Source organism: Pan paniscus, chromosome 6 (genome assembly GCF_029289425.2).
Source record: "Pan paniscus chromosome 6, NHGRI_mPanPan1-v2.0_pri, whole genome shotgun sequence".
NCBI lineage: Eukaryota > Metazoa > Chordata > Mammalia > Primates > Hominidae > Pan > Pan paniscus.
This window is the reverse complement of record NC_073255.2, coordinates 109,092,403-109,106,038: the sequence shown is the minus strand read 5'-3', so window position 1 is coordinate 109,106,038 and position 13,636 is coordinate 109,092,403. Positions and strand designations below refer to the sequence as shown.

General features: G+C 39.0%; 1 protein-coding gene across 9 annotated transcripts in view; it reads right to left on the bottom strand.

Moving 5' to 3' along the window:
- Window positions 1-1,778: 1,778 nt before the first annotated feature.
- The window catches only part of CDK14 (cyclin dependent kinase 14), a 639,321-nt gene continuing 627,463 nt past the window's right edge, over window positions 1,779-13,636 (bottom strand). For all 9 annotated transcript variants that reach the window (XM_063606295.1, XM_055114664.3, XM_003809752.7 and 6 more), the window contains one exon: window positions 1,779-5,208. The gene's annotated coding sequence lies outside the window, so the exon portion shown is untranslated. The remainder of the gene's footprint in view (window positions 5,209-13,636) is intronic.

The window sequence follows — 13,636 nt, the reverse complement described above, 5'->3', positions numbered from 1 at the left end:
TCCAACCTGGCAGAGCTGGAATAGGCCCTGCTGAAAGACAGGAACGTTGGGCAATTATGAAACTGAGATGATGCTTGACATTTGTACTGCCACATTAAAAAAGTTAAAAATATTTCTCAAAGGTGTTTCTTTGGCCTCTTGTAGATATCTACTCTCCATCCCCTTCTTTCTTCTACTAAGAGCTGATGTGATTACATCTCTAAAATGTGACATTGCTGCAAGGCTGCTGGGAGTGATCTCAACAATGAGCCTACAGGCTACTGTGGCTGTTAGGAGGTGAAACAATGCCATACATTTTGCTCCCTCGAAACAACTCCCTGGAACAAGTTACCATTTTCACACTTCTATTAATTCTAATCAGTTTCAAGGGTGATTTATGGCTCCCATTTAACTAAGAAATGTGCCTATTATCTCTACCTTGGCTACTGTGACGTCTACCTCCATGCACTCTCCCGTTCCAGAATCCAGTAGTGGAGGCAGCAACTGTCTGGAAATGCATTTGCCTGTGTATAGATGATTTACTGCTTCAAGAGAAATAGAAGAAGCACTTGGGGGATGAAGATGCGGTCACTCTCATGAGCTTTTCTGGAGAGAAATATGCATCTGCTGAGGACACCTATGTTTGGTTTTGTGCGAAGGGTTTACAAACTGAAATCACAGAGGTTACAGGAGAAGAGCAGGTGAAGGAAAACATCAGGTAGCTGCTCCTGGTGGGTAAACGTCTGCCCAGAAGAAAGCTGGGAGTCTTGGGGGTCCTCTTAACATGGAACGTGAACTTGTGAAACACTTTTTTTTTTTTTTTTTAGGCAGAGTCTCTCGTTGCCCAGGCTGGAGTGCAGTGGCGCTATCTCGGCTCACTGCAACCTCCGCCTCTGCCTCCCGAGTAGCTGAATTACAGGCGCCCACCACCATGCCCAGCTAATTTTTGTATTTTTAGTAGAGATGGGGTTTTGCCTTGTTGGCCAGGCTGGTCTCATACTCCTGGCCTCAGATGATCCACCCGTCTCAGCCTCTCAAAGTGCTGGGATTACAGGCATGAGCCACTGCGCCCAGCCCGTGAACACTTTTAAGTCACCAAATACCTGGCATGAACATTATTAGCAATTTATCAAATCATGGGGGCCTGTTTGGGGTTATGACATATCTGACAAGAAGGAAAAGGTGATGATGGAAAAGGGACTGGCCTCCCAGGTTGGCACTGTCAATCCAAACATGGGATCCCAAGAATGCCCTGCAGTTTCAGGTGCAGATGCCCCCTGCGTGGTGTTCAGGGAAGTAAGCTCAGTTCAGAAAGAACAGTCATGCTTCTTGCAGAACACCAGTACACTCAAGCTTTGATTTGTATTCAGTGGAGGGTAACCTACTCACCCCATCTTTGAATATGTGCAAAAAATAGAGAAGGAGGCAATAAAAGATAAATAGGGCTGCCATTAAACAGAACCAGAAAGGCTCCAGATCCATCTGAGATGGGCAGAACATGTGACATGTGTGAACATCAGGAAGGGGCTGGGGGAACTGTGAAGATCCTGCAGCTCGCAGATCTGTTTCGCATGGCCTCTACTCCTTTACATAAATTTGGCACAGCAAATCAAGGAAAGGGGAGGGTTTAACAGACTCCTGGACCATTCCAGATAACTCACTCCTTCCCACATATTGTGTATTTGTTCTTATTTCACTGTGTAAGAATGGTTGTGTTCAAGAGGTTTTTAAGTCAATGTTTCTTTGATATGGTATATGCTCTTGCTGGGCATCCACCAAGAAGATGTACCTAGAACATGTACGGAGATTCTGCTATACTTTATTCCATATCATGTTACAAGAAAACAACAGTGACAGCTGACAAACCATTACATCTTTCATAATACAGACAAATTACAACTGGTAACAAATATGCAACATGTATTATTCCATTCTCCTTACTATGTGTCATTTGAAAGTATAATAGTTTTCTGAATAATGCTACCACATTTCTTAGGTACCAATCCCCTGTTAGAAAGTACACATCTCAGTGCATCATACAAAAAAAATAATAAAAGATAAAAGGAAAAATTTAAAAATCCACTCCCAACTAGAGAATGTAGGTTTTGTATGTGCCTCTAAAATATGCTGCTGTGGGAAAAGGAATGAGAATAGAAGATTGCTTGTTTTATTGATTTTTTGTGTGTGTTTTTGGTGTATGAGAAAAGTACAAGGCAGTAACATATACAGTTTCCTCTGCCTACAAGCCAGTAAGGGAGATGGAAGTTATGCGCAATTATGCAGCATATTCCTATGTATAAGGGGCAGGCAATAATCTACCCCAGTATATACAGCCTAAACATCCTCTTATATAACAAAGATTACAAAACCAATAATATTCACAGATGAGTATCATATAGACGCATAACCTAGGGTATTGATTATACTGGCTGTCATATACACACTGAGGAAAGGATACCAAGAGGCCTCACTTTCTTTGCAAGCCTGGAGGTGCTCCTAGAAACTTTCTAATCACTCTTGCGAGGTAGAAATCACTTCTCGCCCCAGAATCAGTGGATGACAGCCACCCTGCTTTATGTACCCTATTTTTTGCTGAGTACTGCAAACATTTTTTTTCACATCCTATGTATCTCATATTTTTAAGTCAACAAAACTGTTATTTTAAGAAAATGGGAATTAAGTGTCAAATCTCCTTTCAGAATACTGTGTGTGCAGTGATGTGCTAAGGTGTTTGTACTATTCTTACCATCTGTTTGAGTTCAGGCTATTCCTTCATATAAAAATAATCTCACAAAACATTCCAGTGCTTTCTCAATAGAATAATAAATCTGCTAATGAACACAGTCTGAATTGATTTTCATGACTGCCCACAAGGAGGGCAGAAGAGAAAAGAAGCAGAGGGAGAATATGATTGCAAATAGGGGAAGGAGAGAGGGAGGGAGGGAGTGAGAGGGGTTTGGGGGGAGAAAGAGAAAGAAAGAGACAGAGAGAGAGAGACACCAAACTTTGGATTTCCTGTATGGGTGGCAAGGATAGGTACTCAAAACCTCCTGACCTTCTGAGAGGTATGTCTCTGTAACAAAACAGATTTCTCTGTCCACTGAGTAATGTTATATTTCACTTCTCCGAAGAAGCTGCCTACGACAGGGAGATATAACTCTAATAGCCCTAATTGAAGTCTTTCAACATTAAATATTTTCAAATTTTCAAGTTAAAAACCTTATTAAAAAGCAACATTTAATCATCAGTTGCTCTTGCTTTAAACTTAGTGAAATACAAAGGTCATGCCTCTTCTCCAAATGAATGATTAAAAACAAATCACAGGAAAGTCCATTTTTAATTGCATGTAAAGTTTTCTCCCTATGTTTTCTTTAAGAAATCCTAATTTAAGTATACTTTAAATCAAAATACCTCTAAAGACTTCCAGTGGGTTGGAATGTATGAAAGAGGAATGGAAAAGATTTCTAGGTAGCAAACAGTAGACATTCTACACTTGGGTGTTTTCTGCTCTCTTTAAAACCAATCAGTAAATAATTCCTTGCTTAGCACTTAAAAGTTTACCATGAATGCTACATCTGGATAGGATGAACTATGACTTTGACATAACCATCCATACTCCACTCCGCAGACAGTACCATTTTAAAGTTTAGGAATTCTGGATCCAGTTTCCTTGGTGTATTGAGCTTGATTATAGAAAAGCTTTACCCTCACCCAACTCTCAGAAAAAGTCCTTGTCAACCTGGCTCCTAATTCCTAGTCTTGATCCTAAAACAGTGTGACACATTTCAAGCACTCACTCATTCTCTCCTTCTTTCTGACTAATAGGAAAATGTAAGACACTGTACACAAAGGTATTTCCATAGGAATTTGTGTGTAGAGGAGCTAGGTTTCATGCTTTAGATGAAGTCTCCTAACTGTCCCCTTGGCCGCAGTACTACTGGGCATTCTGCAGCGAGGCCTGCCCCACTGGGAGCCGGCCTGCATCAGGCAGCCCTCCCTCCAGATCAAAGCAAAAGACATGCCTGGTCCACTTTTCCCCAGTGTCACATACTCACCTTCATCCTCCAAGGTCCCTCAACTCCTTGAGTAAGGGAAGCTGGCCCATTCCCTTTTTCATCTTTAAAGCAAGATTCCTGCATTGTTTCTAAAACCTGCATTTGAACAGTTATTCCAGGAGATGTCTTAAAGTAAGGAACCCAATGATGTCTTCCAATTGGCTTGGAATGTTTTTTTAAAATGTATTTTTTTTTAAGGTGCTTTGCTGTAACTAAGCAAACTTTGAACTGGATCACTTTGTAATTTACTTTGTAAGCCCTAACAGGCCAAGACTGCTTTCAAGGCTCATCCAGCAGATATAGTTCTTTTGCACCAGATTTAAAACATTCTGTTCCTCACTCTTTTCTCCAGTTAGAAAATACAAAGTGTAACAGAATGGATGGAAAAAAATAAGATGTTGACAAGACCCAGACACAAAAAGTTACCTCAATCTCCAGAGGTTGAAATGTAAGCAATTTATCCCTGTCTTTGTTCTTAACGTTTGATAATTGTTTTTTCAATTCCAACCTATTCAAAAAACAGTCATGCTATGTGGCTTGAAAATGCTAAGCAGAGTCCAATATCCTATATATAAATGTGCAGTTATTTCCAAGTAAAAAAACCACATTTGCAAAATTACCTCAAAAGGTAAGCAACAGGTGGGGCCCCACAGTCCGGGGCCAAGTTGCCAAGTCAGAGAACAGGGGTTTGCTTTAGCAGAAAATTTCCTTCCTAGTGGTTGCAAAATGTGCACTGCTCTCAAAGAAAACACACATTGTTTTATGCCACTCTGTGGCTTTCAAGTTCAGACATTACTGAAGAAGTGTGAACACCAAATGTGTTGTCTTAATGTATTTAAGACATGGCTGGTGAAAGCATAAAAACCTTTACAGAGACGCTGTGCTGCAGAGGGAAATCAAACAAAATCAAACACAAAAGACTGAAAAGAATACATGCCATGTATCAGTAAGCAAAGCTTAATCTTCACGTAGTTCTTGGAAATCACAAGGTATCCAAATGCGTGCAAGGTTTTAAATAAATTGCAGAGAAAACAGGGTCTTGCCAGCTTCAATTTTCTTGTAAGTGAAATCCACCACAGGGAGCGAAAGAAAACTGATCCATGATTCCCTTCATATTATTGGCCTCTTCATTAATGTTTTTTTTTTTTCTTCCAAGAATGATGACAACTTAATCCTGGAAGGAGGAAAATAGAAAATTGTTATATAAAAAATCTACACCACTCATTTCTTCTAAATTACATGAAACATCAAAATCGGTCAGTCCAAAGTGAGTCCACTGATGTTCCCCACAGCCACTCCAAACACATAAATATGAAGCAGAATAGCCTCCTTAACCAAAAAAAAATCCTTCTAATATGATAAACAAATGTTCTGACTACACTTTCCTCTCTTAAAATCATTTAACTCCACCAATTGAATTGGTCTATCTTCCTCTTGGATATTTAGAGAAAAAGAAATTCAGCAAATTTCCTTCCCTAAATCATTAGTAGCAATACTGGTCTTAATTAAGTGCCTGTAGCATCATACAGACCATTAAAAGGACGTATCATTATGTTCATTTTTATGAACATGAAATAGAAAAACGGATCACATACATGCTTTTAAAAAAATTCAGCTGTGTATAATTCCTTGGTTGCCTATTATCATTATTTCAGTTCCAGCAGAATGAAAATTGGCCGGTGTGATCTGAATTGGCAGCCTCTTCCCAACATCCTGTATAGGACTGCGTGTTTCCAATAATGCCTGCTTAAAACAATAACAACTTGTGGGTGAATGGTTCAAGCAAAAAGAAGGAAGCTTCACTCTGCCCCTTTCCGTACTTCCTTTTGGCCCTTAAGCGTTTTCATTGAGTCTCCAGGATGGGAAAAGAATGCCTTGCCAGGATGGGTGGAAACACTCCCAGGTTCAAGGCACATAGCTGAGGGATCGGTTCATTAGCTGCACTGAATCCCAGAACCAGTTCCTTAGCTAAGTTTAGAAGCTGCTGGTCACTAAGGCCTGGTGAGGCCTTCATGTCTCCAGCTACAGGGCCATAGAGTCATCTTCCCAGATGCAGGGGGAACCCTGGATGGTGCCTGATCCCAAAGGTTTTGTCCTTTTTTTGAGACTTCACAGTGCACCTGTCCTGCTGCTGCACACACAGGCTGTGGCATCAAGGACATCACCCCTGCATAGCAGCAACCCAGCAATACCTTGTCCAGATAGCAGAAATTCCACTCCTATGCTCAGGAACCATTAAAATAGTGGCCGGGCGCGGTGGCTCATGCCTGTAATCTCAGCACTTTGGGAGGCCGAGACGGGCAGATCACGAGGTCAGGAGATGGAGACCATCCTGGCCAATATGGTGAAACCCCGTCTCTACTGAAAATACAAATATTAGCCAGGCGTGGTGGTGTGCGCCTGTAGTCCCAGCTGCTTAGGAGGCTGAGGCAGGAGAATGGCATGAACCCAGGAGGCAGAGGTTGCAGTGAGCCGAGATTGTGCCACGGCACCCCAGCCTGGGCAATAGAGCAAGACGCCCTCTCAAAAAAATAAAAAAAATAAAAATAAAAAGAGCATTCTCTCCACCATCCGCTCATTTCCCCCACTTTCTATGGTGAGTTTCTGGCAAGTTAACTTTCCATTCTTTTTAAAAATCGAAGCAAAATTTATATAAAAAATTAATCATTTAAAAGAATATAATTTAGTGGCATTTAGTGCATTCACAATGCTGTGCAACTATCATCTCTATTTAGTTCCAAAACATCTTCATCACCCCCAAAGGAGATCCTATATCCTTTAAGCAGTCACTCCCATTCTCTCCTTGTCCCAGCCCCTGACAACTATTAATACTAATGTTTCTGTCTCTATGGATTTACCTATTCTAGATATACAAATGGAATCATATAATATGCTACCCATTTTGTCTAGATTTTTTCACTTAGCATGATGTTTTTGAAGTTCATCCATGTTGTAGCATGAATCAGTACTTCATTATTTTTTAGGGTTGAATAATATTCTATTGTATGAATATACCACAGTTTGTTTATCCATTCATTGGTTGATTTATATTTGTGTTGTTTCATCTTTTGGCTAATAGTGAATAGTGCTGCTCTGAATATTCATGTATAAGTATTTGCTTAAACATTGTTTTCCATTCTTTTGGGTATATATCTGGAAGTGGAATTGCTAGGTCATATGGAAATTATATGTTTAACTTTTTGAGGAACTGCCAAACTGTTTTCCATCATGGCTGTACCATTTCACATTTCCACCAGGAATGCACAAGGGTTCCAATTTTGCCAAAACATTTGTTTGTTTAAAAAAAATTATAGCCATCCTAGTGGGTATGAACTGATTTGCACTTGCATTTCCCTAATGATCGATGATGTGGGGCATCTTTTTTTTTTTTGACTGGGTCTTGCTCTGCCACCCAAGCTGGAGTGCAGTGATGTAATCCTAGCTCACTGCAGCCTTGACCTTCCTGGGCTCAGCTGATCCTCCCACCACAGCCTCCCAAGTAGCTGGGACTACAGGCACACATCACCATGCCTGGCTAATTTTTTATATTTGTAGAGACAGGGGTTCACCATGTTGTCCAGGCTGGTCTTGAACTCCTGGGCTCAAGCCATCTGCCTGCCTTGGCCTCCCAAAGTGCTGGGATTACAGGCATGAGCCACCATGCCCAAGCTGTTGGGGACTCTTTCATGTGGCTGTTGGCCATATGAATATCTTCTTTGGAGAAATGTCTATTCAAGTCCTTTGATCATTTTTAAATTGGGTTGTCTTTTCGTTGTTGAGTTGTAGGAGTTCTTTATACATTCTGGTTAATCCCTTATAGTATGATTTTTCTCCAATTCCATAGGTTGCCTTTTCACTCTGTTAACTGTGTCCTTTGATGTACAAAAATTTTTAATTTTGGCAAAGTGCAATTTATCTTTTTTTTTTTCTTTTGTTGCTTATACTTTTGGTGTTATATCTAAAAATCCATTGTGAAATCTAAGGTTATGAAGATTTACCCCTATATTTTCTTCTAAGAGTCTTATAGTTTTAGCCCTTGCATTTAGATCTTTGGTCCATTTTGAGTGAAGTTTTGTATATGGTATGAGGTAGGGGTAACCTTCTATTCTTGAGAGTTCTCTGTCCTCAAAAACAAAAGCCTTAAGTTTCTAGGAGAGGCCTGGGGGTAAATGGATACCACACATAGGCCCTTTGCTACCTCTACATCCCAACAGTTATTATCTCAAATCCTTGCTGCTTGTGGGCAGTTCTCCATAAGGCTCACTTGACCACTCCTCATCCTTGCTTGATTGTGCAGATATGCCTTTATCAAACCTCTTCTTAAAGAAGTCACCACCCTAGCAAAAATAATTACATGGGAACAAACTCCTTTGTCCCCAGCCTACCCTTGTTCTTTCAGGGAAACGAAGAACGTGCTCTACATGCTGCTCCATGTAACTATGCATTCTGATCTAGGCACTGGCATCTTTTTGAGGACCATGACATCAAGAAGAGAAAGCACTCATCCTCATAGTACTTCAAGCACATTTGTCCACAGGCATCCTCAGCCAATCCTCAACCCCACTATCAGCCTTCACGTTTTTATTAAGCAGATGACAAAATTGTCCTTTTTCTTCCATGTACTTTAAACAGCAGTTGAGATTCCAGCTCTTCCTGGAAGCCTGCCCACTCCAGCTAAATGGGAGCTTTAGGTCTGTCCTGATATCTGCTTGACCAGGCATGGAGTTCCTACAACTATATCCAAATGATGTAGTCTTTCCTGGCTCTCTCCTCTTTTACCATTTTAATCAACAGAATGGAGACCTGGTACCCACAATAACTTCCTGAACCAGAGACTTCATTTAGTCCCTCCAGAGGTGTGAAGACACTTCCTGTGAAGGAGCAAGTCAGGGGACAGGTGGCATCAGTATGTTCTTGATTAAGCTTGATTTTGTAGACTGCTGTGTCCCCAGAGCACAGCCCAGGCCCGGCTCAGGAACTCAATATACAGTTGTTGAATGAATAAAGGGGAAATTGTAGAATCAGAAGACTTGGTGGTGAAATATGTTCTCATATGTAGAGTTCCCTATGGCACATTCACTGAAGGCAAATGTGATGCCTGTGAAATGGCACAGTACTGCACACACTGCAGGCCATTCACAGATACACCACCAGCCTGAGGATGGTTGGTAGGATTAACACCTTCCTGTAGGCAAAACTTACATTTTTTTTTAACTCCATGACATTATATTTGAAAGGAATGATTTGATTTCCAGTACATCTAATTTCATGTAACAATAAACTATGTTGTCACCACAGTCAATGGCATATTCACTATCCTGTTGGGTTAAGATGTTTTTTAGACATCGATGATGTTTGTTCTTGCCTTGTCCTGATTCTTTGAGTGTAATCTCTAGGAGAATCACATGTACCTAACCTAGGGCATAAACAGAATTGCATAATAAAGGATAATATGTAATAATAGTAATTGGATAATAAACGGTGAACACAGTGATTAGGTTTGGGCTTAGACATTTAATGGAAGAAGCCAATAATGAGAACAGAAGAGAGGTGCCAATGAGAGGCAGACTCTTTCCCATCTCTGTGAGATGACTCCGAATGGCCCAAATTGTGCCAGCTACCCTGCCTGGTGCTGTTAGCCAGCAGCACGGGATGTCCCTTCTCCCTCCTTGAGCAGCATCAGCTTCAATTTTCAATAAGTGCATATAAGGTAGGTCAGATTTGCTGGAAAATTTTTAAGAAAATCTAAATGCAATCATGCATTTGATGAATGGGGATTTAGGTGGAAGGAGAGAGGGTATACTACAATCACAGGGAAGTGAAATATAATATCAATGTAATTCTTTCCCTTACCTTTATTATTAAAACATGTTGCATGCACAACACAAATGAACAGTGTATATGAATTATAAGCTCAACTATGTGCATAGCCACTCATAGGTATATAAATCATAAGATTAGTGGATGCCATTTTTATCTTGCTTTCAGCTTTTACAATGTTCTTTCTCTCTAGAAATGAATGTTTTAAACAAGAAATTGGATTTGATTGATAAAATCCTTATTCAGAAATATCTACATAGAGCTTCTTGGCTATAAATATTAATTAATTGGATCGCCCGTACCCATAATGCAACTTTGTTCTGACCCATGTGCCCTATGAACTAGATATTTTTTGGATTCAATTTTCTTAAAACCAACTGTCAGCATCATGTGATGGAGGAGATGAAAAATGAAAATGAGCAGTCCCGCTGTGCAGGTGGGTGACCTGTGGGAGAGAGTCTGCCTGGTAGGATTTTTACACGAACCATCAGACACAGACCAATTGATTAGATCATCTCATACCCGCCACCAACTAGGCTCAAGAGACTAATTAGAGAGAGTACTGCCTGCGCAGGCACCCCATTGACACCTAATTTGCTCAGCCAAAGCCTTTGGGGAAAATGTATTATCTCTGCAGCTGCACTTCATGCATTTCTGATTTGAGGCATAAGCAAGGAGTGCTTCATCACTCTTTTGAGCAAACTGAATGTAGAAGCCCTTAAGTGCTAAATGCAAGCAAACAGACCCAAATTAAAAACGAGCCAGGCTCTTTCTAATTCCCTCTGTGCTCCTGTTAAATCTCTGTGTGTACATACACACACACACCACTACACACATGCATGCAGTTTACATGCCGGAGGGACAACATCGCTGAGGACCCCTGCTCAGGGTGCTTCGATGTGATCAGGTGGTCTGCGTTTCACTGGCCTATTTATGCACTCTAAGGTTCTGAGTTTGTTTGACTGTGTTTTGTTGTGTTTTTTTTTTCTTTTCCTGCTGCATTGCCCTTCCTCAAAATACTCTTTTTTCTGCAAGACAACTCTGGCACATTTTTTCCCCCTCTAAGCCTCACTGGAGAGAAGTGATTATTTTGGTTCCAAATTAAAACAACTGTAGGTTTTCCTTTCATCGCCTAAATTGTGAACAGGATATTCTCCAGGATGTATGTGAAGCTGTGAGGTAATCCGCTCATTTCTATTTAGGAGACTTCTTTGTAAATATGCCTAACAGAGAAGAAAAAAATACTAACATTTGACAGAAAGAAAGCTACCTCATAACAGTAAAGACAGTATAAAGCTATAATACGTTTAGTTTCTCTTCAAGAAAAAAATAATTATAATTTGATCAAATTTAGCTTTATGTATTAGCTTTAGAATAAAACTACTTCCAACCTCCTTCTCAAATGTAGAATTCAAAATATTGATACATAAGGAGGCATTTAAAGATAGGCATGCAATTAATTACACGCTTTCAAAAAGGAAATAAAAATAAATAATCCAGGTAATAATGAAAAAATTAGGATATCTTTGTGCCAAATTTAGTGGATGTATAATGAGTTTCCATAATGCTAGAATGAAAGAGAAAAACAGGACCATGGTGGTGTTCTATAGTGGACTTACTGATTTTCTGCCTGTCCAGTCACATGTTGGATGAATTATTCTACCCACATGTTCTGGTAAATTACAATTCTGCTTTGTAATCTTTCACATTTAGCCTATTCTTAAGAGTTTAATGAAAATAAAAAAAATAATTTTAGCTGTATGCCTTTTAAACTAGCATTCAAAATGGGCCTTACTTGGGCACCCAGACAGTCAGAGGATCCCAGTGACCACTGGAGTAGATATCCTTCTGAAGGTATATGGAGAGTGGTTGTAGGGGAGATGTTTGAACACAGTCAGAAAACCAGGGCCTTAACTAAAGCGCGTAACTGTTTAAAGAATTTATTCTGATTTTGTCGAGAACAAAGTCCAGAGAGATTCCCTTCCCCAAGTACCATGTCAAGAAGGTTTCACATGAACAATGTCCCGGAAAAAGAAAAAAACAAACTTACAAGACGGTGCCACTTTGAGTTTGGTTTTGCTTAAAATACCAAGAAAAACAAACAAATTGTTTTACACCTAATTCATCTTCAAGTAGCGTTTCCTATTATAGAGAATTAAGTTCACACATAAGGTTGTTAAACCCTAAGCACCTAGGCAAACACAAATCTCTCTAAAGTAAAAATATCAAATACATGTATACACACACGTATTTGTATATATAACACATAGTCAAATTTTATACTGTAGATTTTATATGGATGCTGGATTCAAAGTGGTAAGTTTTAAACTTCATACTGAATTCAGAAAATCTGGGACAGCTTAATTTCCTTATTCTTTGAGTGAATTTAATGTGTTATAATTTGGCTAGAAATACAGGTTTTCTTTTAGAATATCTGAAATCAGTGTTTTCCAGTTTCTCTGACACTGCATTGAGGCTCCTTGAGAAGGGGGTAGGAGTTGGAGGAAATGGTACGAAACAGAAGGAAGTAGAAAATTAGTCAAACCTACTTCTGTAACTTATTTCTGATTTATGATAATCATGCTTCTTCCCCATAGAAGAGAACACATCTTTGAGACAAGCAAGAGAATATTAATTAAAATGAATGCAGAGATAGTTGGGCTTTGTTTTAAGCTTAACAGAAGGCCCATCATTCAAAATAGCCCAAATCCTTTAAGTTGAAAGCTGTTTGGTAACATCCATATGGATGCACAATGCACTAATTGCAGCAACTTTGCACATTTTAAGCTTCATGCCAAAGTGGTGATTTTAATTAAAAAATTTTAGGCAAAGCTGTAAGTCTAACATTTCAAAACAAAGCATTTCTCACATGAGAAGACTGACTTAACATATCATTTTAATAATCACCATTATCAACAAACATTTATTGAAATCCTCATTAAAGACCAGGCATTATATGATGTGTAATTAGCCTTGATTGAAAAGAATGTTCTATTTTAATGGTGTGACTGTTTATTAAATCAGATTTATGCAAATGGAAAACACTGGTCACGTTTTAGACACACATGGACAAAAAGAATGGCAATTCTGGGATTTCTTCCTGTCTCAGCCAATGGGAAAACAAACATAGGGAAAAGTACTGATTTAGGTCTTCTTAGATACACCAAGGCATGTTTAATCTTTTTTTTAATAAAAAAACATATAATATTGTATACATATATCATTTTTAAAAAAGATTAAACATATCATAAAGATAAATAAAAACTGGGAGGTTTGAAGTAGTTCATTGAAACAGTTTTAATGACAAGGTTAATAGAAAAGCCTTCACCAAAGGTGGCATATTCTTTTCAAAGATTTCATGTTATTTGAAGCCTTATTTGCTCAGCATACCTTTACAAGTGACTGACTCCCAAGTGTTTATAAGTTAATTAAATAGGATTCTGACCCTTAACCCTCCTTATATATTACAGTCCTACTAAACTATATTTAAACAAACCAAATACAAAGTCACTCCCCAGAGTGTGCATTTTTTTCTCAACTTAAAATGCATATACACAAATCTCATAAAATGACTAAAAACCAAGTATTTAATAGAGAAACACAAGGGTTCATGTCTGATTTTAATTAAAAGATTTTAGAGGAGATATGACTCCACTTTGGGTGGATTTCTTTTTTCAAAATTAAAACTTGTCTGGTATTATTATCCAATGTATTGCAGCAGTTTTTCATGCTTAGGGTTTCGAATTCCAAACATACAGTAACCTACGACTTTGAACCTGTTT